The sequence below is a fragment of the Ictidomys tridecemlineatus genome, chromosome 1 (genome assembly GCF_052094955.1).
Source record: "Ictidomys tridecemlineatus isolate mIctTri1 chromosome 1, mIctTri1.hap1, whole genome shotgun sequence".
Lineage (NCBI taxonomy): Eukaryota > Metazoa > Chordata > Mammalia > Rodentia > Sciuridae > Ictidomys > Ictidomys tridecemlineatus.
In genome coordinates, this window is record NC_135477.1 from 169794582 (window position 1) to 169820897 (window position 26316).

Here is a 26316-nt window from a genome sequence, read left to right on the forward strand (position 1 = left end):
TGTAGACTAAAGAACAGAGTCAACAAATAAATAAATATTTAAAAGAGAAAGATCTTTTCCAATAATATGTTGCTGATGTGTTGGGAATTAGTCTGGGTTTTAGGCAGTTTTTCCCCCCTGATTATAACTTGATTGCATCTCATTTAGAACTCTAATCAAGTGGCAGTGGCTAGCTGGACCATCATACTGAGAATTCCAATTAGCATCAGTGGAAGAAGAAGACCGTGATTGATCACGGATGTCTGTCATGAAGAAAGTGGGAATGTCAGGAGAAAGTGGGAATGACTCCTTAAACTACAGAAAAATTGAAGGTACTACGTAAATAAGACTTGACTGTATGGTTCAATGCAAAGAGGTAAGAAGGAATATAGGAGGGCTGGGAGGGTAGCGTTGCCTAGGATGCTGAAGAACTTCACAACTATTTTTTATTTTTTTAATTTGGTAAGACGTTTTCAAGGTAAATTGATTTTTAAACTTCCATTCAAACGTGTAAGTAAATCTGATGACCTATTTAAATGGCTAGAGCACCAAAATATGAAGCTGCAGGAAAACTTGGATGACACAGAGACTGCAGCAGTTGTTTGGGGGCTGCTGTGGTGGTGTTTGTGGGTGCACCCCAACAGTTCCTGTGTTGGAAGCTTGTCCCTGATGTGGCAGTATGAAGAGGCTATGGAACCTGGAAGAGGAGGGACCTAGTAGAGGCAAATCCAGTGGAGGTGGTTTAGAGCCTTGCTCTCAGAAGGGGTTGATGCTGGTTCAGTGGAGAGAGGGAGTTCCCGTGGATTGCAGGTTATAAAAGGAGTAAGCCTGGCCCTTTCCACTCTCTGGCTTCCTGTCATACATGTTTCTGACATTGTGATTCCCTGTGCCATATGATCCTCACCAGAACCGAGTAAAAGCTGCCGCCGTACCTTCAGACCTCTAGAACTGGGACTGAAATAAGCATCTTTACCTGTTAAATCTCCCGGTCTCAGGCTTCTTGTGATAGCAAGGGAAAATGGATTGGGACAGATTTGGAACAAATCACCTTGAGATTCTCTATGGTACTCCTCAATGCCATTTATCAAATATTGCCAGAACTTCTTCTTTTAGGTACCTGGTAAGACTACATCTTCCCTGGCCCCTTGGCTGTGATCATAAGATCTGTTTTGGCCAATGAAATGAGAATAGAGGTGACCTGAGTTCCCTTTGGGGAAGAAACCTTTAAGAGACAGTGAGTGATTTACTCTTTTTCTTTGCATCTCCCAAGGCCAGAGCTCCAGATGGTGGACTATTTTAGCCTGGATTCCTAACTGAAGACAGCACGGAGCAGAGCGGCGTCCCCAGCTGATCCGCTGTGGACATATAGCTTGAATGATAAATAGCCCTTTGTTAACATTTTTAAACCACTGGAAATTTGGAGATTGTTTATCACCACAAGTCTGGCTGAGCCTGTCCTGTCTGAGACCGTCTCCAAATTAAGAATCATGATATGTCACGGCACCAGGTAGAGATAAGACCAGTCGCCAAGGACCAGTGACTTGGCTAAGCAGCCCCTTCTGGAAACTGTGGCTTCTGTTCGTCTGAAATATTTAGGGAAAGAATCAATAGAGGGAGAAATGAAAGCTCTCCCTCCCGCTGCTCCCCGTCATGAACCCTAGGCTCCAGCTGAACAAAGCAAGGCCTGGGCTTTTTATCACGCGAGGCTTTCTCATTTCATGCCTTTGTTCCCACTGTCCTCTCTCCTTAGAAAACTTTTCGGTCACCTTGTATCCAAGTCGGTCCCCTCTCCCAGCCCAGCTACAATGCCTCCTCTTCCAAGTGCACCTGCCTACCCTGTGTGGGGATGATGTCTCCCTCCTCTGAGGGCTCGGGCTCCTTGATCATCTCCCTGTGACCCTTTTTACTGTCAACCAAAGGGCTTCACTGCATGATTATAGGAAGGAGCAGAGGGAGGGAGGGAGGGAGGAGAAAGAGAAGGAAGCAAATCCAGGGAATCCTGGGCCGCGGCATGGAAATAACATTTGCCCCATTTGGAAAATTGGTCTCCGCCTGGTTTCTATCCTGAGCTTCCTTCTACTGTCTCCTTCTCTTGGGTCCCACAGTTGTCTTCAGAGACGCCTTTTGATTAGTTGTGATAGGTCGATTGTTCAGGTCGATGTCTCTTTGTTGACAGGTGAAGGAGAACTGTGATTCTTCCTAATTAACCTAATGGGTACTTCTTCTTCAATCCTTTTTTTTGATTGTTTGTTTGTTTAATGTTTATTTTTAGTTTTTGGTGGACACAACATCTTTATTTTATTTTTATATGGCGCTGAGGATAGAACCCAGCGCCCTGCGCATGCCAGGCGAGCGCACTACCGTTTGAGCCACATCCCCAGCCCTCCAGGTACATTTTTAAAAATTTTTTTATTGGTTGTTCAAAACATTACAAAGCTCATGACATATCATCTTTCATACATTTGATTCAAGTGGGTTATGAACTCAACTCCCATTTTTACCCCAAATACAGATTGCAGAATCACATCGGTTACACATCCACATTTTTCCATAATGCCATATTAGTGACTGTTGTATTCTGCTGTCTTTCCTATCCCCTACCATCCCCCCTCCCCTTCCCTCTCATCTTCCCTCTCTACCCCACCTGCTGTTATTCAATTCTCTCCCTTGTTTTTTTTTTCCCCTTTCCCCTCACAAACTCTTATATGTAATTTTGTGTAACAACGAGGGTCTCCTTCCATTTCCATACAGTTCTCCTTCTTGGTGCCTCATGTTATATTCTAGGTCCCTGGGATGCACATAGCATATGAAGCATTGTAACTTCGACTCCTTGAATGGACCTTTTGGAAAGACACGATTTTTTAGGCTCAGTGCAAATTAAAAATCCTGGGAAATTAAAAATCCTTGTTGGAAAGTTACTGAGAATTTCAAGATGGCCCTAGCAGAGCATAAAACCAATGGTGAGGCCCTTCTAATAGCAAGGCTCTGGGCAGTTACCCAGGTTGCCCACCCATGAGATCAGCCCTGGTGTTTGACGTGAAAGAGTTCTTAGTGCCTTTAAAGTACACAATGTAGGTGACAGATGATTTCAGTTATTAATTAGATCCTCTCTAAACTGACACTGCCTCTATCATGCTCCTCTATTAGGCATGTCCTAACCATTATATGAAGACTCTGACTTCCTGGAATCAACTGTCTACGGAGTTGGTCTCTTGAGTGTTTAGTCTCTGCGCAGAAAATGGGCTGGGATCTCCAGGATCTGAGCCCAACTCAGAGAGGCTTCTTCCTGCCACCTTTGGAGGCGTCAAGGAGGTCTTGCTACGTCCTCATTTTTCCTTTAACTACCATGTTTGTCTATAAGACAAATGTTCTACTTCTTGACAGTGTTGAAATTTGACCCACATCTTCCAAGAACTGTGGTGTTGATGACATGGGAGTATATTTTATTTTATCTTAAAATTTTTTTTTTCTTCCTACCTAAATCAAAGGAAGGTTGAGTTAACTTATGTTGTCTCCAGTTCACTTCCACATCAAGGTAACAGAGAAACTGTGGAATGTTCTCCAGTAGGGCAGACCAGCAGGAGTTCCCAGCATGGATCTGTCGTGCTCTGTGATCGGCTCGGGGCTTTGTGAGAGTACACCACTCACAGGGGATAACTAGCCTACCCTTCTTCATAATGCCAGGATGTACCACAAGATTGCTAGGAGGACCTGTAAGTCACATTGCCAATTTGTTTTTCCCCTCCTTTGACAAACCAAGTCAGTAAGTTTGGTAAGTGAGTACACAGCACAGTGAATTCCAGGTGCTGGGTTTGATTATCATTGCGCCCAGGCTATGATGCACTGTTACCTGTATTGGCCATTTATAGCTCATGTCTGCAGTGATTTGGCCAGTTTCCATACAGGTGTCTATTGTCCCATGTCAGTTGTCCCATGTCACATCAGTTGTTAAAATACATCTGCTATCATCACTGGAATGAAACCCAGGGCAATTTTCAAGTTGGTGTCTCGCAAAGGTGACTGAGGGCTCTGGAGCAGTGGTGTGGGGGAGCCAGCTCACACAGCTCTTCCCAACCCTTATTCCTTGATACAACATGATAGCTTACAACTGTACTACGGAAATAGGTGAATACTGCAAACCAGAGAGGGCCCTGGTGTTCTTTAGAGAGAGTTGATCTGTCAGCCCGTCATAGATCTTAGGTGGGGACAGATGTGTGGCTCCTTTGTTGAGTCATTCCTCCCTTCTTTTAGCCATGATGGAGTCAAAAACAGTTTTTGCTATATAATTTATCTCCCAAAGTAGGACACTTTAAAGAATAAAAGAAGATGCTATTAAAAATGATAACCAGGACGGTGCAGAGTAAAAGGAAACTGTCCTTTACTGCCACCACATTGCATCTCTTCTAGGCCACTGGGCTTGTCTCTCTTTAGGACATAACTGATCTCTTCTGTCATCAAATGCCATTATTTACTGCTTCGTTTTCCCGTAAGTACTATCAAGGGCTTCAATCAAGGACTATGAGAATAGTTACATCAAAGCTGTTTTTTTTAAATCATCTAATTTAAAGAAATTTGGAGTTGTGACTCCACAGAGTAATTTGAGTGTCCTATGAAAACAAACCACCTAAACACTCCCACGTGGTCACCCTGAGAGCGTGTTCTTACCCCAGTGGGACTGCCACTCCTACAACACTCAGACCCCAAGAGTTTGAAAAGCACTGATTGCTGCCAGTCTCTATCCTCGCAGTGTGGATTTGACTTTTGAAATGGATCAAAAGTCCTTTGGCATTAAGTCTGATGAAGAAAAGAAAGAAGCCCAGCCGGGTAGAACCCTTTGGTTTAGAACAGGGTGAAATCAGAAGGTCATGGGATGAAGTTTCCTGCCTAGTTAGCTAAAGTGGCTTTGCAAATAGACCCTCCCAAGGAAACATTTAAAGTCCAGTTACACTCAATTCATTTGGATAGGCGTGTTTGATTTTTTCAAATCATTCCAGGAGCTTTTGGTCACACCTTACACAGCACAGGCACGAGAGAAAAGCAAGGTTGCAGTGGTTTGAAGAACTCCCGGTGGCCTGATATTTATGTCACAGATTCAAAAGAAGCTTACCTATGCATTTTTTTCAAGTCGACCGCAGGCTTTGAAATTTTGCTATGGAGAGAGAGAGCAGTGGCTCTGGTTTGTAGACTTAGAGATGGGGTCCTCACAAGAATTCCTGACAGTGAAACTAAAGTGGAGCCCAGCTCTGTTTTGTCTCCATTTGCTCCACAAAGAATCAAGAAGCTCTGGCAATGTTTCAGGGCTCAGCCCTGAGTCTGGGGCAGTGAGGAAAATTTGCAAGACTCCTATTCCTGCAGAAGTTCCCACCTAGCAGGAGAGACTTTGATCCCACAAAGCACAAATAAAATGATTAGTTTCAAGCTTCTGTGCCAAATGCCACAAAAGGAGAGCCCTCCAGAAGAAGGAAAGTTGAAGCCAGGAGGTGAGGGATGAGCTGGTTAAAGGAGAGAACAAGCTGGGAGGGGGAGAGAACAGCTTGTGCAGAGACCCAGGAGCACCCATTGGGACCAGCCATTCTGCTTCAAAGATCATGTGATCAAACTCCTTTTTTGGTAAGTGAGGAAGGAGGAAAGGTCGGGTCTAGAGACCAGATGTCCTGACTCACATCTTGTTCAGGGCATTTCTCAGCATTATTCTGTCTCTTCTTGAATTCCAGATGTCTCTGGAACATGCAAAGAACCTAATAGCTGGGGGGAAGTCAGCAGAGTGTTGCTTTTGAGGTTAGCATCTGGGACTATACACACACACACACACACACATACACACACACAATGCACACACACACACACAATGCACACACACACATAAACGTACATACATATACATTTAAATATATATTCACATGCATATGTAAATACAAGTAGATGCACATGCACACACACACATCTGTGTGCAAACATATATAAATGCATTTACATGCAAGTGTACACACAAGTACATACATATGCACACCACACACACACACACACACACACACACACACACACACACACATATTTGTTTATAAAAAAGACCATTTTTTTCACTTTCACCTGAGCAACAAGGTAGAGTAGCAGACAGGATGCTGAGCTTTACCCCTAGCCATATAAGTACAAGTCATACATCATTCTGTGCCTCTGTTTCCTTGCCTATAAAATCTGGTCAAAGTAATGGGACAAACCTTGTCCAAGGGACACATTGGATTTCAGTGAGATGATAATCAGATGGTTAATATCCAATTGTTAGATATACTCAATACATTCTTATATTGTCATGAAGCAGTCAGAAAAATTGGTGGTTTTAACTGATGGTTTGGAGGGGTCTTCTATGTCAGGACACTATGACTCAGCCTCCTTCTTTGCTGTTAATCTGCAAATTTTTCTTTCCCACAAGGCCACTTGGTAGAGGCTTCAGAGATCTAACACCCTGAGAACCATCCCAACAGGCGAGGAGCAAAGCCCTTCCAAGCAGAGTTCAAGGTCAGGAGCTTTGGAATCAGTTTAAACCCAGCTCACTCTCCTGCTCTGTTACTTTCCAGCTCTGTTACCCTGGGAAAATGTATTTAAATCTCCTGGAGACCCAGTTCCCTCATTTATAAAATTTGGATGTGAATATTTCCTTCATAGACTTGTGAGAAATAGGGGCTATTTTTGGAATCCCTGGGGCCCCGTCTGGTACACAGGAAGCCTCCAGAGGATGTATTTGGCAGGTCAAGTGCTTTGCTTCCAGCAAAAGCCCCAAACATCACGGAGCCCAGATGTCCTAGGTGTCTGTTGTACCATATTGGGTCTGTCATTCCTTAAACACTAGAAAGTCTTTTTGGAAAACTATTTGTATTTTCAAGCATTTTCCATATCTTGGTGTTGATTTGATTGCTTATTTATCCAACAAAACATTTTACAGGTCGCCTACCGTGTGTCAGATACAATCCTAGGCATTCAATGTGCATGCTTGCCCTCGTCCGGGAAGACAGAGAAGCAATAAGCCCAGCGGTTTAGCGAATTCTGAAGTGTGTTAGAAAATGTTCAGTGTGAGAGAAAATGACAGCAGTGTGGGGGACTGGGGATGACAAGCATGGGGTGACAAGTGACGCTTTCCCTAAGGTGGTCATTGTAAGGGTAGTTGGAAAGAAATCATTTCAGCAAAGACTCACAGGAGGTGAGAGAGTGAGTCCATGGCTACACCTAGAGCAGAGTGGAGAGAACATTCCAGGCAGATGGAACAGACGCTTGGCTGACTTGAGGGAAGAATGACAAAGAAGCCCGTCTGAGCAGAGGGGCCATGGAAGAAGAGAGGGTTGAAGAGTTAGGGGAAGGCCAGGTTATTTAGGCCTTTGTAGGCATGGCTTGGATTTTACCCAGAATTGACAGATTTGGTCAGGAGGTACTAGGATTCTGCTTCACGCATAGCCACCTGTTTGAAGTCACAATGGCCAGCAAGGTGTCAGAAGTAAGAAGAAATAACAGCATGTCTCCTGGGAGTTAAACCAGTGTGCAATCAGCAAGTTTATTAGTTTACCATTTACTTTTCTTATCTGTTCCGTGCCCTAAGCCCTTCCTTTGGTGGTCGTCAGGATATAAAGCTGAGTATATAAAGCAGAGAGGGTTCTGACTCACAGGGAGGTTTCAGTCTAAGGGTCTCTCCACGTTGGCACCAAGAGCAGAGGGGGACATTTAATCCTTGTTGGTTTTTTTTTTTTTTTGAGGGGGGAGCTGTCCCCACTAGAGTGCCCTGTCAGAGGTTGAACAGCATCCCTGTCCTCTACCCACTAGATACTGGTAACAGATCTTCCGGTTCAGAAAACCAAACACATCTTCAGATGTCATAGACATGCCTGAGTGGGGGTGAGCAGAATCATCCCCAGAGAATCACCAGTCTAACTAGAAAGATACTTTTGCCATTATTTCTGGCTGGTGATACTGGATGCTTTTTCTGTTGTGTTTTGAATCCTTTATTTTATGAGACCTGAAGGCCAGCAGAATCCTCCTCTCCTATGGACTGAATGTTTGTGTCTTTCTCAAAATTCATGTCAAAGCTCTGGAGCCCAATATGATGGTATTTGTAGATAGGGCTTTTGGGGTGATTAGGTTTAGATGAGGCCATGCAGGTGAGGCCTCCAGAAGGGGACTGGGGTATTCATGAGATGAGAAAGAGAGCCCAGAATATAAGCATTCATTCTCTCTCTCTCTCTCTCTCTCTCTCTTTCTGGCATTTCCAAGGTAGGAAGAGGGCCTTTGCTAGGAACTAAATGGGCCACAGCTCCTTGATCTTGAACTTCCAGCTTCCAGAACACTGAGAAATATGCCTGTTGTTTAAATCACCAGACTAAGGTGCTCTGATATGACAGTCCAGTTGACCAAGGCAACTCCTTTACAGATCGGAATGCCCCAAACTTGCCTCAATACCTACCCCATCAGCGGAAGCAAGGACCTAGGCTGGACTAGTCATGGGTATTTGTTCCTAGCTCTATATCCAAAGATAGAGCTGCGGATAGGCAGAGCCCTTAAAGATAGAGCTGCGGATAGGCAGAGCCCTTTGTGGAGAGTTCTTTTGCAGTGATAGTGGGTGCAGCAAGATAGAGTTTGCAGGGAAGAGAAATGGTCCTGGAGATAGCCTGATCTAGAGAGAAACAAAGTCCAGTATCCAGTGTCCCATTACCAAAGGAAACATTCTCCTGTCACGCCATTCTGGGACTGGTTGGGTCTTTTCCAGGCTAACAGTTGCTGAGTTTGGTTCCCACTGATGTTTGACACCCTGTCCTTTTTCTGTATGAGGTGGCTCACTTTACTCTCTATTGCTTGCTAACAAGAAGATAAGATACTAAAAGGCAGAGACTGTACTGTGACAAAATGAACTATAACTGAGTAATTTCTGTTCATTTGGGTATTTCATACCCAAATGGCCCCTGAGTTTTTAAAAAAGAAGAAAGACCCCCCCCCAAAGTTTGAAGATCTCAAAGAGACTAACAATTGGGGGTGGGGCGGGAATCTGATCTAGATGTGCAGAGCTGGGGTATAGGACAAAGCCTTAGAGAGCTCCAATGAATCCAATACTCCCAATATTCAAATTTATCTTGAAGTACTAAGGGAAGAAGTGATGTTTTTACAAGAACATTTTTGTGGTTTGTTTGGGGCCATTAATGGCCAACCTTCATGACCTAAGACCTTCTGGTTATCTCTACTGGGTGAAATCTGTGTTTGTTAAGCTGGTCAAGTTTCTATAAGAGAATCACATTCTGATGCCTTAGTACATTGGTTGTATGTAATGAGAGAGAGAAGGGGAAGAGGAGAGAGAAAGGAAAGAGAGAGAGAGAGAGAAGGAAAGAGAGAGAGGAGACTAAACGCATCACATAAAGAGGCTCAACTCCTTTCATTTTGTTGCTGTGATCTGATTAATTAATATTCCCATTTTATAGATGATATAAGAAAAGCATTGAGTAGTTAACTCATTTGCCCAAGATCACAGAGTCAAAAGAGGCTGAGCAGAGAGACTGATGACTGATGGACTAAAGGGCACCTACTCCCTTCAGCATGGCGGTTCGGTCCACTGGCCTTGAAGCCATAGATTCAACACATTGGAGCATGTCAACTGTGAACTCTGCTGCTTACAGGTTGTTCAAGTGTATCTGTAACTCCAGTTTTCTAAAGGTTAAAATAAACAAGGAGTATCTTACCTCTTAGGGATCTAAGAAGAGTAAATGAGTTGATGTGAAAACCTAGAATAGTGCCCAGGATGAAGGAAAATAGTCTATAAGTGTTAGCTTATGTTACTAATGTTATTGTTATTTCTTCACCTATACCTTAGGCAGACAGAGCATCCGTCAGCTCCTTGTATTGCATTTTGATAGGTTCTGTGTCCCCAGCTCCTCATCTGAATGGCTGACACATGTTAAGCAGTCTATAAGTATTTGATGGGAAAAACAATGAAGAAAGAGCTGAATTGTTGAAGAAATTAGCAAGAGATGGAGAAGATAATTGAGTCATTCTACTGTGTGAAGTTGGAAAGTGGAAACACAAATAATCACCTGTGTTTAATATAACTAATGGATCAAAAAATGTGCCTTCCTTTCTTTCCCACATGAAGGGAAACAGCAGGCCCCAAGACCCCCAGGCACCCGGCCCTGGCTCCTCCTCACGTTCTCTCTCCTTCTCCATTGTGTCTAAACCCCAGGCTGGTCTGTGCTGTGAATTTCATGGCCATAGCTTATGCCAGTAAAAAGCCTTTCACGCTCTGCTAATGTGGCATTTGTTTGGTAATATGCAGGAGAGAGCATTAAAAATAAATCCAGAAATGGCATCTTATAAATTTGGATTTTCCGTTCTCATAATTTATAGGAGTTCATGTTAGGGAGCACTGTCTTATGCATAAATACCATTTCTTTGTAAGCTGATGATGGAATTTATATCAAAAGGGGTCGAACATATACTTCATGAACTCAGCATCCGCTATTATAAGCCATTTCATGTATAACTGGAGACAAATGATCTCTTCCCCTGTTTGTCTTAACTTAAAATTCAGTTGGTTTGCTTGAATTCATTTCCAAGGCCCAGGAGTGGAGGAAGGGAACCCAAGATTTATACACCTTTAATATAATCAATTCTAAACATATCTTTACACAAATAATTTAAAAATCTATGCATCATGAAACACCTCTATTAATTTCAGGATACACAGTTTGGTGAATTTTTATGTGATTGTGGGTTTGTGTGTTTAAGGAGATTTTTTTAAAAAAAATCCATCCTCTTTTTCCTTCTTGCTCTGAAAGAAATTTTAACAGGTATGTTTTGAAATAAAATCCCACAAGGAAACAATCCCTCCAGACAATTAAACTGGGAGAAGGTCCCCTGAGGGCAGGCCAAAAAAAGAAAATAAAGAAAAAAAATCGGTAAAAATAATTGCTGTGCTCGGTTTCTGCTGCATTTAGCTGGGCATAAATGGGGACCTATGCACACACTCACAGAAAACGCACACATAGACACACAATGTACGTGTGTCTTCCCCATAGCAGGCTTGTGACATGGCTGTGTGTAACTACCTGGCCAGACGTGGGGCCTTGTTGGCAAAAAGCAGTGATTTGGAGGTTGTAGCCAATATAAAATAACAATCAAGTCATTTACAAGGTTCTGCCAAATATTAACCGTATATCCAGTTCTCCTCCAACCTTCCAGAGCCCCTAATGTGAACCAGGCCAGCTCTCCATCACTTTACAATATTCTGGAACAGGGGGTGGGGGCTGTGGGTAGGTGGGGGTAGCCAGTGTACACTTGTAAGAAATAGTTTAAGGGATTGTGTTTATTCCAAGATAATGATGCGGTTTGTTGGCCTTTTTTTTTTTTTTTAAGTGCCAGAAATATTGTTTAATTGCCCTCCCCTTCCTTAGGGGAAACTCAAAGGTTAATTCGTCCAAGAAAGTGGGGTTTGCATATTTGCCCTGAAGATAACAGAATTACTTGAGCTGTGGTCGAGGGTGTAGGAAACTGTGGTTTAAGGCCAGGTGGCCTAGCGTGCTTTGGCAGGGAGGACTGAACTTATGGTTTTGTGTCTCTGTTAGGGAATTGATTCGGATGAGGATCATGTGGTACCGGGTTGGATTCCACACTTAGGAGCATGCTCAGACAGTTAATGTTACATGCATATTTATTATTCATTCGGTTTCATAATTTTGTTGAGCACTTCAGAAGAGATCACTGATTTGGACCGTGGCCTCTACTTGTTCACTCCTTTTTTTCAGTAACCGCTTTGGAATTCGTACCAAGGTGCCAGACAACATAGTTGACACACATTACGATCCTCTTTAATCTTCATAACCCCTGGAGGTGAGCACTGTTTTATCTTCATTTAGAGAGGAGCAAAGGAAGCTCGGGTGGGAAGGTCAAGGGGCTGTACAATTCTAAGCTACGCAACATCTCCTGACTTGGTGGTCCATGCTCTTGGGGTGCTCTGAGTCTTCTGTTTAAGGTGGCATTAGCCATCCACATCTGGTCCCTTCCACAGACATTTCTAGTCTTTGCTTTCCAAAGCCGTGACCTGGGGAACTTGTACGCTTCCCAATCTGCTCATGATTGTAAGATTGAATAGATAAATAATTCCCGAGTAAGTCATGCCGTTGGAAGAATGGATCATATCACTCTGTCTCCCTGCTGTATACATCTTGGCCAAGTTTTTCTTCACTCTCTACAGGCCCATCAGACCTTCCTGTTGAAGGCCTTGGAGAACTGACTGCAATTTCCAGTTTGAAATTAAGCCAAGTGAAGGCTTCGGCAATAACAGCAACAAGCCTGGTCTCTCTGGGTCTTCTCTAGCAATTGCACTTCTCACTATTTCATTGGAAACAGAGGTGACATTTCATGTCAGCCAAGACACTGAAGTCTTACGGTTAGTCTCCTTTGAATGTATTTCTTTCTTTGTTGAGTTTTTTTTTTTTTTGGTGGGGGGGGAGTGCAAATTCTTCAGCAAATGGAGTGTTAGAATAAACAGCTCCACATGCATTTGGGACAGTGTTTTAAAGGGAGTACCAACCTATGTACTCAGGAGAAGCAGTTTTAACAGCAGAGCTGTTATTTTAACAATAGGTTACCAGATCCATTGGGCAATCTGACTAAAAGCCCATATTTATTTCCCTAATTTTATAAACATTTAATAGGTCCTTATTAAACACATCAGCCAGCATGATTTAATAACACAATCAGTCTAGAAGTTTAAGAAAATTGAAAACAGGATTTGAATGTAATGCAGCCACAATTACTGGAGATTATAGGGAATCATTCCCATATGTCTCCAGTGGAGAGCTGCTAATCTCTGTTAGTGTGGAGGTGATTTCCTTTGGAACCCTGCCCAGCCTTCAACAGCACCAGGGCTGAACAAATTAGATTTGAAAGTCCCCAATTTTATGACTAAGGTAATATACTCTGTGTATTTAGAGAAACACTGAATTCGTATTTTCACTGGCTCTCAAAGGCTGGACAGAGACCTTGATTTCATTTAGTTTGGCTCCGCTTAAAATATGGTCATAAGTTTGAAGGGGTCAGCATATGTTTTTTTGTGTGTCTTTCATAGATATTCTGACTCCTCTCCACCCACAATGCTGCAGCTTTGCATCATGACGTGGTGACGACAGATCTCAGGAATGTGCTGCAATTAGACCTGGAAGACAGCCTGAGCCTGCTGCTTGGAGCCTGGGGACCTGTACCTCCCTCCACCAAACTTTTGAGCCCCCACCTCACTCCCTGTCCTGTGCTCAAGAATGGCTCTTCTTGTATGCTTAGAATAGCAACTTGGTAAACTTGGCTTTGTCTTTCTGTCTTAGGCAGCTTCTGGGAAGTGCGGAGTCTCAGCAAGGAGACAGAATTTCTTGACTCTAGGTGAAGCAGTAAGGGACAGTAGGCCAAAGATTAAAGTCCTAGTGGTTGAGCAAAGCTGAAAGCAACTTTCTTAGCAGCCCAGGATAGGGACTAGGGGCCTCCACCTTCTGTTCTCCTCCCATCCTGCCCACCCCCATTTTTTCATTTGTTCTTATTAGTTAGATATGATAGTAGAATGTATTTTGACATATTAGACATATAGGAAGAATAGCTTCTCATTTTTCTGGTTGTACATGATGTAGAATTACATTGGTCATGTAATCGTATAGGAGAGTAATGTCAGATTCAGTCTATCATCTTTCCTATTCCCCTTCCCCTTCCCTTTTCTTTTGGTAGAGCCAGTGCAACACAGTAACGATAACCTCCCAGTCACTGAGCCTTCTAGACCCAGCACAGAATCGAATTAACAGTTGTAAGTCTCTCAAGGGCTCAGTGAGATCAGTATCACTCACTGTAATTTACAGAAAAGGAAACTGAGATTCTGTCACTTGACAACTTGCTATGTTCCCAGCAATGCAAGGAAGCATATCCACAGAGCTTTGATCCTGAAGTTCCTATCCTCTTTTTTATGTTCTTCATGTCTATATATCTATTTTTTTAATCCATGATACAAAGTTGATACATTGCACTTCACTTTTATGTCATTTTTGTCTTTCCTAATTTAGAAGAGTTGATCTGAAGTTCGTCTTCTGAACTGCTATTTAAAACAAGTTGCTTTGAACAATAGCAAAGGTAAGGGGCTGGGGATGTGGCTCTATGGTTGAGCACTTGCCAAGCATGCATGAGGCTGTGGGTTGGATCCCAGCTCAGCATAAATCATACCTGGATGCATACAAACATATTTTGTGCGTATTATGTATGTATGTCTTCCTGGCAATTTGTACCTTTCCAATGGTTCTTTTGGCTTTGGGAGACACAGAAGCAGCAAAAGGGCAGAATCAAAAGACCAGAGGAACAACTTTGGGTAAGGTTCAGAAGACATGTTGGGCCACTTGTAGAGAATGAGACAAAGTAAGATGTTAATGTTCTTGAGTTGAAGTTTTTTCATAATTCAGCATGTTTCAGGCACCATTCTAAGTACCTTTCTCATATTTCCCTTCATTTGAATCCTCCCAATCATCCTACGAGGCAGTTTGACTCTAAAATGTTTCTTATTTCACCCACATGAAGCAAATGGTTCTCAGTAACCTGACTAGTAAGTGGCATAACAGAGATTTCCACTGCCCTCCTGGGGCTGTTGCCCATTGTATATCAAGTGCCTCTCACCCTGACAAAACCAAATCGGGAACCATGTTACTTTTAAGACTAGTTTTCTGAACTGTATTTGTCTGACCTTCACTGAACCCCTTTCCTGAAACCCTTGGTGGGTTTATCTAAGTGGAGTGAGAATACAGTCCTGAATTCATTGTGCTGACTTTACAACCCAAGCCCACACCCTCCTTCCCACCACACACATGCAGTACACTCACGCATGGCTAACACACAACCACACATATATCCAGTGACATATCTTAAGGTTATATGTGCTGGGCGTTTTGCAAAATTGACCCTTCAGCAAACAAGAATACCAGAAATCTCCATTTACCGTCATCCAAGCCAGGGAGCTCATGGATCCTAAAGGCAGTGTTAGAATACCCAAGGATCTGTCTATACACTTTTCTTTTGTTAATTCCTTTAATTTAGAACAATTGTTGCCTAACTATAAAAATTACCATGTAGAGAGTTGCATGCATTAAACCAAAGGGTAGCCATGAACATGATGGTCACAGAGGGCTCTGCTTCCCCTGTGGCTACCCAATCAAAACATCCCAGTTGAGCACCCCAGATGAGTCCCCACTGAGAGCCGGCTCATTGTCAAAATGCTTCCAGGATTTAGAAGTTCCCCAACCACCTCCTTCTCCTGTGTCCTTCACTCCAATTCTGGAGGTAGCCAGTCTGACCCCACAAGGCTTGTTAAAGTAAATTAAAATAGAGATACCAGGCCTGAAGAATTCCTGAGCACACTAAGCCAGGTGTTAAGCCTCTAAGTGACCTCCACCTTACTTGTTTGAAAATAGAAGCAAAACAACTTGAGTGTTCCATGTAAATGTCTGTATAAAAGAAAAAGAGGACTTACGTTCAGCCAATCAGTGGGCATCAAAACAAAACAAAACAAAACAAAACCTAGGGACTTTCCAATGGGATGGACCATTTATAATAATTCTATAACCATAACTAATCAGATATTTCCTTTATATCCTATTCATGCTACAAAAGCCTTCCTGCCATGAAGAAACGAAACAAGCCCATCCCATTTTCAGTTTGAAGCTGAGTCACGGTTTTCTCAAATAACTCAAATATTGTGCCTCACTTTACCTTATTAACAGGTGGCATATTGATGCACCCATTTCACTGATGGTGACTGTGGCACAGGGAACAACCCCATTTGAAGTCAGAGGATGCTAACCCCTCCGAGCTGTCCTGAAATACAGTAGCAGATTGCATCATGCAGCATTGTACCATGAGAGACTCAAATGGCTGCTAGGCAAATGGCAGCCTGAGGATTTAAGAGCTCTTTAAAGGAAATACAAATATGTGCCATGGAAATGGCTGAGAACACATTCAGCTAAATAAACAGCAGTAGGTAGGCTTTTTAGTTTCTAAAGCACAGTGTCTTCTTGAATATTTTCCCATTCTATCTCCAAGTGGTTTATTTAATCCAAGTTGGTCAGTGCAGATGTTCTACCACACCCTCGGGTGGATTTTAATAACATAGGTATTAGTAGCTCTGTGTCTGCAGAGCATGACCTTTTTGGAACCCACCCGCCTGGCTTTGCATTCTTGCCTCTTTCAGGCACGAGCTTGTGCCCATGTGAAGTTCACATCATCTCTGTGTGCACCACAGAGAATCTTCATCTCTACAATGGGGACAGCAATGGAATCTATCTTTTGAGTTTGTTATGAGGATTATAGTAGTTGATCCATGTGAAGATCCTGGAATAGGACCTTCACACACTAAGAATCTTGCCAGCATTATCTCCTGTACCATCAAAAGGGGAAAATCATCATGATGGGGGTCACTGAACAAGATATAGATTTCGTTTGAGATTTAAAAAAGAAAATTGTATCGCATGGAGTGGGCAAGAATGAAGTTTTAGATCAGACAAACCTCAGTCTGTGTCTTGGATCTGCGTCCTATTGGAGTTGACATTTATATAACTTCTCCAAGCCTCATTTTCCTTATCTGTTAAAAAAAAAAATGCCCACAGTATGAGGATTAGTGAATGGAAACCACAGGAGGGGGTGGCATTCCTCAGAGCCTGGGAGTCTGGGTTCAGACCCTCAGCCTCTTCCTACCTATGTGACTGCTAGAGTTTGGATCTTTAATGCCACCCCCCAGGCCCATGTGTTCAAGCTTTGGCCCCCAGGCTGGCACTACAAGGAGGTACTAGAACATTGAGGGGGAGGAGCTAATGCCAGGTCTTTGGGTTATTTAGGATATGTCCTTGAAGGGGGCTGTGAGAGGATGGCCCACTGTTCTTCCTCTGCTTCACTTTCTGGCCCTAGGAGAACAGACCAGCTCCATTACTTGGTCCTGTTGGACAGTGGTGCCTTGCTGTGGGCCTGAGGGAAAGAGGCCACTCCATCAGCCATGGGTGACTGGAACCGCTGAAACTGTGAGCCAAGGACAGAGAGAGAGAGAGAGAGAGAGAGAGAGAGAGAGAGAGAGAGAGAGAGAGAGAGAGAGAGAGAAGACAGGTAGAGAAATATATAGATAAATATAGAAAGATCTACATATATATAAGGTATTTATTATAATAGCATAAAACTGACTAACATGGTGATGATGGAAATGACATTTATCCTGTCTGAACCTCAGTTTCTCCATCTGAAACAAAGGAGCAATAAAGCCTCTCCTGTGATGTTGGGTGACAGTTAAGTGAGACCTGTGTGCAGTTCCTAATGTGTCATCGGTGCTCAAGAGATTGTAACAATGTTGTCACTCTCCATCTTTTGGAAATGACCTGGATAACTGCTACCTCCAAAGCCATACCACATAATAAAGTCTTTATTTTAATTGTTCTAAGATAGATATAAAATTTAAAGCTATTTCAGGTGTACAGTTCCCTGGTATGAAATGAATTCACAAGGTTGTATGCAAATTGATTTCTAGGACTCTTGATCTTGCAAAATTGAAACTGTCATCATTAAACAAGGACACCCCATCCCCCTTTCTCTCAGCTCCTGGTAACCATGTTCTGCTTTCTGTTGCTATAAATCTGTCTATCCTAGGCAGCTTCTGTGAGTGGAATCGTACCATATTTGTCATTTTATGGATGGTTTATTTCATTTATCACAACATCCTCAAGATGCATGCACCTTGTAAAAAGTGTCAGAATGTCTTTTATTTTTTAAGGCTATCTAATATTCCAGTGTTTGTTTTTTTTTGTTTCTTTGTTTTTTTTGTCAATAGATATTTGAGTTGCTTCCACATTTTGTAGATTAATAAATAATGCTGCTCCTATGGACATGGGTGTACAAGTATCTTTTTGAGACCCTGTTTCCAATTATTAGGATATATACATATATATCTTTAGATTATATATATCACTTTAGAGAAAGACATTTTTAGAACAATTTAGAGCAGATGTGTTTAATGAAAAAATTTTGTTTTATTTCTTTCCATAGAAAAATAAAGAAAACATTCTTAACAGAGAGGAAAGCTATAAGGATATTTTGTGATATGGCCACCATAAAATCCCCTTCCCTAGAAGCAGTTTAAACAGAGGCTCAGGGAAGGGAAGGCATGGAGGGCCTCTACATATTTGGGTCAACCCCTTCCCAGCCCCTCAGCCTGTGAGGCCCACCACTTCTACCTCTTGGGAACTGGGACTTTAGGGTGTCTACTTGGGTCCTGTTAAAAATAGTCACCCTGAGATGAAATAACCTACTTAGTTCATACACGCTGCTGTAACAAAATACTTGGGACAGAGTAATTTATAAAGAGTAGAAATCTATTTCTCACAGATCCAGAGGCTGGAAGATTCAAGAACAAGATGCCAGCAGCTTGGTGCCTGGCGAGGGCTGCTCTCTGCTTCTGGTAGCATGTTGAATGCTATGACATCACAGGCAGAAGGTAGCAGAGTAGATGAGGCCCAAGTTTGTTCTGTCCTGCCTTTTGATAAGGCACCGGTCCCCTCAGAAGAACAAAGCCCCTATGATTTAGTTACTCCCAAACTAGCCCTTCCTCCTAATCCCGCCACAGTGTTTCAACATGAATTTTGGTGAAAATGATATTGAAATCACACAGCCACAGAAGGATAAATTCTGCATGAGTCTATTTATTGAGGCATCAGAGAGTCACATGGTGGTTGCCCCAGGGCTGGGAAGAGAGGGACAGGGGGAGTTGCATTCACTAGGTATAAAACTCGAGTCATACAAGATGCATGCAGTTGAGAGATCTGCTGTACAACCTTGTTCTCAGAGTCCATCACGCTGTATTGTTCACGGAAAACTTTGTTCCAAGGACAGATGTTCTTAGCATGTTAATGATAACAAAATGATTGGTGCTGGGGCTTCTGGAACCTGGCTGGTGCTGGTTTCTGGATGATTTCAATGGTACACAATGAACTGGCCATGGCTTCCCGAACCTCCCTCACCAGGCCACGTCTACTCTGTGACTTGAAATGCTGACCCTTCTCACCACTTCTTATCTCTGCCTAAGGTCAGCCCTGACAGCCCTCCTCTTTGACAATCTCCAGATAATTCCTCAGTGAGCATTAAGCTGGGTTTCTGAATGCAACACCAAATCCTGCTGTGTTTGCCTAGTTCAACTCCATGGTAAGAGGCCAGGAGAATCTAAAAAGTTTATAAAAAAAAAATCTAAAAATTCAGTTTCCTGTGTGCTTTTGTGGCACACAAACCCAAGGCCTGTCTGGCACTGTCTGCTGCCTCATCCTTGGGGAATGCTTGCTTTGCCCTAAACAACTGGGTGACTCTGAATTCCCTGCCTTTGGCTATTTTTTTTTTTAACTTAATACTATTTGATTCAACTTTTGCCCACAGCTCTCAAACCTTAATTTAATACGTACTTACTCAATCAAAACTGGAGGAGCTTGCTATGAAACAGAAAAGGAAGGTCAAGATGCAGGGGAATGTGCAGAGTAAAGACCAATGGGTAGCTTTGGCCCACTTCTTCTTTCCATTGAGGATGAGGGTGTGGGGCTACGGGTCATCCCACTCACAACAGGAACCTGCGACAATAACCCTCCTGTAATAATTCCTTCTAATATGCAATGAACTGAGAACCTTTCAAGCACTTTATTTTCATATGTGCTCCAATAACTGAAAACAATTTGAAGAAGCAAAATATCAGGGCCAAAATATTTCAAAGAGATATATTTTTTTTTCCACGCCCAGCTTGAAAGCAAATTGTAACTTTCTAAGCAAGCAAACAAAAAGGGCTTTTATGCATATCTGATTAGCTCATTTCCTTTGATTTGGGTGAGTGATGTCATGGGGGCCCAGCTGTGGGTTTGCTGCAAGTGATTTCCCTTGCTCGTGTTTCAGCCGTCATCCCTGCCCCTAATGGAATTACTTTGACTGGAACCCAGCGTTTTTCATGGTTCACCTCTCCTATCAGCTGATACTCAGGACCCCGCTGGAAAGAATGGGGAAAGGCCACAAAGGCATTTAAAGGCCTAGAGAACATGAATTTCATATAGACCGTTATCACTGTACAGTTGTCTCTTTGAAGCTTTTTTCTTTCCGATGCCTTAGATTCTTCTCAGTCTATCCTATAAACTAATAGTGAGCATCTGAAGTGAATGAGAATCTGAAGCCCTGGGGTTCTCCGAAGCCAGCACGACCCACCCCTTCCACCCCCACATGCTTACAGCAGAGCAGACACATTAACTCAACAGGGAATGGGGTGGGCCTAGGAGATGAACCAGGCGATGCCCAAGGGCTTTGGCTTTCCAAAGCTGCAGACTCAGGTCTAAATGGGGAAGCCACACCTTGCTAGAGAAGTACCTGAGCATCTGGAAGCCTCAGCTTCTTACAGGTAAAATAAAAAATAAGAAGCTACTCTAAGTAAGCACAGTGTGGGAGGCGGTGAGCATGTGGAGACTGGAAGCCCCTAGGAAATCTCTGTACCCTCAATCTTGCTGTGAACCTAAACTTCTCTAGAAAAAAAAAAAGAAGTCTATTTAAAAGAGAAGGAAAAAAAGAATAGAAAAAAAGTCCTGCAAATTGGTGCATGGGACACAGCAGCCACTATTTGTGACTTTCAAAACAATTAGATATTCGGTGGGGGCTCATTTGCTAGGTCAAGGTTTTCAGCCTAGGCACCAGTGAGAGTTGACTTATTGGTGAGTGTGGGTCCTGTGCACTGCAGGATGTTTAGCAGCACCCCAGCAGTAGCTTCTCCAACCCCCTACCTCGCCCTCACCATCCTCACCACTCTGAAAATGAAAAACACCTCCGGACATGGCCAGCTGTCTCCTGAGGGGCAGAACTGCTCTTGGAGGAGAGTCACCAGGCTGGTTAAGGGAAAAACAAGTCTTGCTGCATTGAGTAAAGCACTTTCTGGCAAAGACGGTGCTTTCTTTTTTGAGTTCTGCTTACTTGTCTCTATGGCGCTGGTACCCTGCCTTCGTCTGCTAAGCTGAACTCACATCACAGTTACTCCCCACCCCCCAGGTCCTGATCTCCAGTGGGCACATCTAGAATGCACTGCCTTCCCTCCCTCACTCTCTTTTGGTCTGGACCCACCCTAGCTTGAGTTCCCTCTTCCTTCAATAATAAACCTTCCCCAATCCTTTAAGTCTTCGGAGTCACCTTCTCTTTCCATATAACAGCTGTGGTTTTTTTTTTTTTCCTGGTCTTTGGGAGACTGCCTTAGAGACTAGGAGTCTGAGAGCAGGAAAGGACCCCACAAATGAGGTAAGCAGTATCCTCCTAGAGCTAAAGGAAATGGGGGCCCATTTCCCTTCCATTTTCTCCTAGAGGAAATGGGGGCCCAGCAAGTCTAAAGGACGCGTCCTGCATCACAGCGTTGGTGATAGTGGAGCTGGAAATATAACCCTGCCTAGTCGTCCTCAACCTGGAGCCCATCCTCCCAGGATCCGGTCCCTGTGTCCAGCCTGTGCCTTTATTCACAAATGGCTCCTGTCTAGACAGGTTGGCAGGTAGAGATCTTCAAGAGGACCAGTTCCTCTGGTGGTGCTGAAGTTAAGAGGCTTTTCTCCTTTGCGCCTCCTGCTAGACCCCTAACTCTAGCCTGCATCAGAACCATCCAGAACTTTCTAGAACATAGATCATAGGCCCACAGCTCTGGAGTTCCTGATTCTGTGAGTCTAGGGACAGCTTGGGCCTGGGCTTCCCCAGTGAAGCTCATGTACTGTTCTGAGGCCTTCCTTGAAGGGCCTGGACATGAGGAAGGCTAGGCTTCAGACAGACCTGAGCCCTTACTCCACCACCCTGGCCAAGTGACTCACATCTGTTGACCTTGGTTTCCTCACTTGTGAAATCAAGATGATAATGACAAGTGCCCATAAAAAATAGTATTATTGCTTATTAAACATAATATCTTCGATTTCTGGCTCTTACCGACAACCTCCATTCAGGATGTATCCTGACAAAAGAAGTAAAAAGAAGTCCATATCCCTAATTTTTTTGAGAAGAGAAACTAACAAGTCAGCCAGGCCCAGGGAATGTTTTTAATTTGGCCAAACATTTGGTGAAAAATTAATTTCCTGGCTATTTCTATAACATGGCAAAATGGCCCTTCTTCACTTCTCCCAGTCTGCCACACCAGTTGGGCAGGTCAGAGAACAGTAATGAGTGTGTTAAAAAGAACTATTTGGTAATCTGGTGTTTTTTGTGGAAATTCAATTCTGATTTGGAGCCTCTTTTGGTGACAGCCCTCCTCTGGAGAATGAATCCCTCTATTGCCCTTATTGCTTTCCAAATTGTACCTGGTTCACCTTCTGGACAGGCATCGACCTCACTCCAGCCCAGTGGACATGTCCCCTTTCTGACTGACCTCTTTTACCTATAAGCAGCTTTGCTTTGCACCTTGCCTGGGAAATGAGTACTTCCTCCATGTCTCTTCTCTCCAATTAGAGTAAATATTCTCTCAGGACGTTAATTATACTTTCCATTCCTTTTGATTTCTTCCGTGCCTGGCATCATTCTAAGAAGAGTCAATAGATAAAGTTGATTAAATATATATTATGTGATTTGCATAGGATTAATATCAAAGCTTTAAAACAGGACACACGGAAATCATTTCCTGTGTCTTTATAGTTAAGATTCCGTTCTCGTCATCTTTCAGGTCATTGGTGTTGTGTACAGCCGATTGGTTATTGGCAAACTCCTAACAACTGCTCAAGTGGGCTACCTAGAGGAGGATCACTCCTAGGGCAAATCTATATGCAACACCTTCCTCTGATATTATATGAATAAATTTTCTTTGGGTGGATCACCATCTTAGGAAAATGAACCATGTCTGGCTTTCGATTGTCATATTACTTTGTGACTGAAATTATGAAAGCATTATGCTAAGTGAGTTACTCAGCCTTCTCAATTTAAATGGATGCACATTAAACTCTTAAAATAATAAAGCCCTCTGAGTAATGGGAAGTGGAACAGAAGGGAGGGAGTTGAGAAATGGGATGAGGGCTTCTCATCCTAGGTTGCTCACTGTGTCCCACTAATGTGGAGCATAAAATAAATAATGGGTCAGTTGGAGGATGTGTGGTTTAATTTGTATTCCCTCTTCTTTTCCCAACTTGTTTCAATTTGATATAAGAATGGTTCTGCCAATTGTAAGTAAGATAGGAAAGACACTGGGGAGAGAACCTGACCACAGGGGTCTGTGGAGTGTCCACTAAGTCTAAAATCCTGCAGTATTCTGGATGGGATTTCTTGTAGCAATTTTTGTTGTTTGTTTTCTAGAATGTGTCACTTCAGGAAAACCATTACACTTCAAGTTGTGTTTCCTGCTGACTCTTTATTGCTACACCCTCAAAGAGGACTTGGTGTATGGATTTCATTTTACTAAGCTTTATGAAGAGGGACTCCAGTCAGCAAGAGGTAGGTCTCCAACAGTGGGATCTGGATGCAGATCGTGGGGTTTGCAAGGACAACTTGATTTTCCCACAATGCCCTTCAGTCTTTGTGTGTAGCACTGGCTCTCAACCATGGGCCATGGCACACAGTGGCCCATGGTGCCATAAATAATGTGTTATGGATGTGATATGCACCTACAAGAATTCACTCTTCATAGACTGAAATGGAATCAAAGACCTCCCGGGACAAAAGTCAATGCCATGTACTCTAGTGTGAATTCTAGGACAGAGCTCAACCATTGTGCCAGCTTATGGCTATGGAAGTAAAATTTGAGTATCTCAGGTTGGAAGTGATTTTAAAAGATGGAGAAACATATGAGATATGTCTCATCCCTGTGGCCCAATGAATATAGGATAGTGAACAGGACCTAGATCTAGGGGACTCCTGTTCTGCCACTTTCCACCTGTGTGATTTCAGACAAAGCTATTTGATTTGGGAGAATCTTGTAATTCTGAAAATTAGGAGAATAAGAAGGCCCAGCTCAGAATAAGAAGGATCAGATGGAGGGAAGCATGTGCCTCTGCATAGTAAGCTATTAATTTTAGTAGCTATCAATATTATTATTATTTATTAATATATGCCAGAGTCTTAGCAATGGGCCTAGCACACAGTGACTGCTTAATAATTCTTATGGCTACTATCTTTATTATTGGTTTTCAAAAAAAAATTTCAGGCACTCTGTTGGCAGTTTTATTTCTTATCTTCTCTGTACATGATCCTGAAACACCAATTAAAAACACCAAAATGTGTTTCTTTAGTGGATAAAGAAACTTTTCAATTAAACTTCCTTTATTTCTTCTGTGGTATTTCACCCAGGACTTCTCCTTTATCCAGGGAAGACCTGTCAAATAGAACTTAGCACACTGTGGTTTTCCAATAGAGTCCAATATTTAAGAATTATAAAATCCTTGTGGAATGTGTTATTTTGGAGCACCCTGAAGTTGTACAATGTATTCCCTTAGAAGAAAGAAATCTCTGCTTTACCTCTTTTTATCTTAACACCTAAGGCTCAACTGTGGTGAGAACACCAAATTTTCATAAAAATCATAAAAGCTAAAATTCATAGAGTCAATGTCCTGGTTGTGCAAAGCATGAGAATAAGTGGTTTCCATGTGTGAGCTAATTTTTTCTACATGCAGCAACATGGGTGATAGGTAGCTGCTGCTAACCCATGCTTCACATAAGGAAGCTAAATTGAAGAATCTGTTAAATGTGTTTTCCTGAGCACGTTGCAGAGCTGAATCTTCAACATGTTGCAATCCAGAACCCAGGAAAGGCTGCTAGGTGCCCACTGTGTGGGCCAGCCAGGCTTGCTCACATTGTTTGACTCTCCTGGACTGTAAGGTCCTTGAAGGCAGAGTCATATCTCACTCATCTTTCCGTCCTTCTTCTCCCTTTTGTATGCCTAGAACCTGAGGGATTCTTTATAAAAAAAAAAAAAAAAGCTCTTTAAATACTTAAGTGGTTTTACAGTTCAATTGCCATTGGCTGCATTTTGTCATTATTGAAAATAAATGATGGGGGCTGGGGATGTGGCTCAAGCCGTAGCGCGCTTGTCTGGCATGCGTGCAGCCCGGGTTCGATCCTCAGCACCATATGCAAACAAAGATGTTGTGTCTGCCAAAAACCAAATAAATAAACAAATATTAAAATTCTCTCTCTCTCTCTCTCTTTAAAAAAAAGAAAAGAAATGATGAAGGCATGTTCCTACCACCTTTCTTTAGATGCAGAGAGGGACCCTGAAAATAGTTCCCAAGTTGCTAGATCACAGAACACTATCTGTATCCAAACCCCTCAAGTGGATAGAAGAAAAATTTGGATATTTTTTTGTCCTCTTAATGCCTCAAACTTCATTTCCAAGTGTTGGATTAACTCTCCAATTATACCATGCATCTATGTCCAGTAATGTCTGATGTATGAATAAATTTAATTGTGGACCCAGATGTTCCATTCAGGAGCAATTTGTCTGTAATTTAAGGAGGTGGTCCCACACAGATCAATTGGAAAGGAGAAAATTATAGTGATGTGTTGAAAGCAATTATAGCCAGAGAAGAGTGGGTAAACGGTTTCTGCCAGGGAGGCAGGATGTTGTCTGGGACCTCAAAGGAAAGCGTACTGTGTGTACTTCCTTTCCTAAACATCTGGGACAGCAGCCCCCACCTCTCAGGATGTCAGCAAGATCCGATATGAACCACCCAAGAAGGAAAGTGCCCGTCCTAAGTGGAAGAACCTTGAAGTTAAGCCCTCCCTCAACTAAAAGTAAGACTAAAAGCATTAATATTTTTAGTGCAGATACTTGGTCCTGATTTTTGTTATATTATTTATGATGGTGACAGTAATATCACTGTATTAGGACTCTCTTTCTTATAATTGATATAACCCCCCACTGCTATAAGCATTAAAAACAAACACACTTTAAATAGAGCTTCTGGAATCAATAGACTGGGTAGATATGACTTTACCACTTGATACAAGGCTAACTGATGTGACTAGGACCCTGTTTTATCTTTCTATTTCACAGAGTCCCATCCCTTGGCACCATCTCCTTTATCAGCGTCCACATGCTCACACAATGACTGCAGCAGTCCCTCATCCTACATTCTCTCTGGATTACTTCTCAGAAGGAAAAAATGATGCTCTTTTCAGGGCTGTTTGCTAAAGTCTCATTGCCCTGGTGAAATCATGGGCCTATTTCTGAGCCAAGCACATTGGTCAGAGGTGGACTTGGGACCCAGTAATAATTTAAGCTTAGCACACATGCTTGGCTGCAGAGGCCAATGGGTTAGGAGTCCCCCAGAACAGTTACCCATGATAACTGTCAACAGC

The 26316-nt window shown here is 42.7% G+C and overlaps 1 long non-coding RNA gene across 1 annotated transcript in view; it reads left to right on the plus strand.

Moving 5' to 3' along the window:
* Positions 1-1960: 1960 nt before the first annotated feature.
* The window catches only part of LOC120885826 (uncharacterized), a 40938-nt gene continuing 16582 nt past the window's right edge, over positions 1961-26316 (plus strand). The window contains exons 1-5 of the long non-coding RNA XR_005728559.2: positions 1961-5589; positions 6410-6495; positions 11748-11832; positions 12197-12391; positions 13073-23454. This is a non-coding gene — a long non-coding RNA (uncharacterized LOC120885826). The remainder of the gene's footprint in view (positions 5590-6409; positions 6496-11747; positions 11833-12196; positions 12392-13072; positions 23455-26316) is intronic.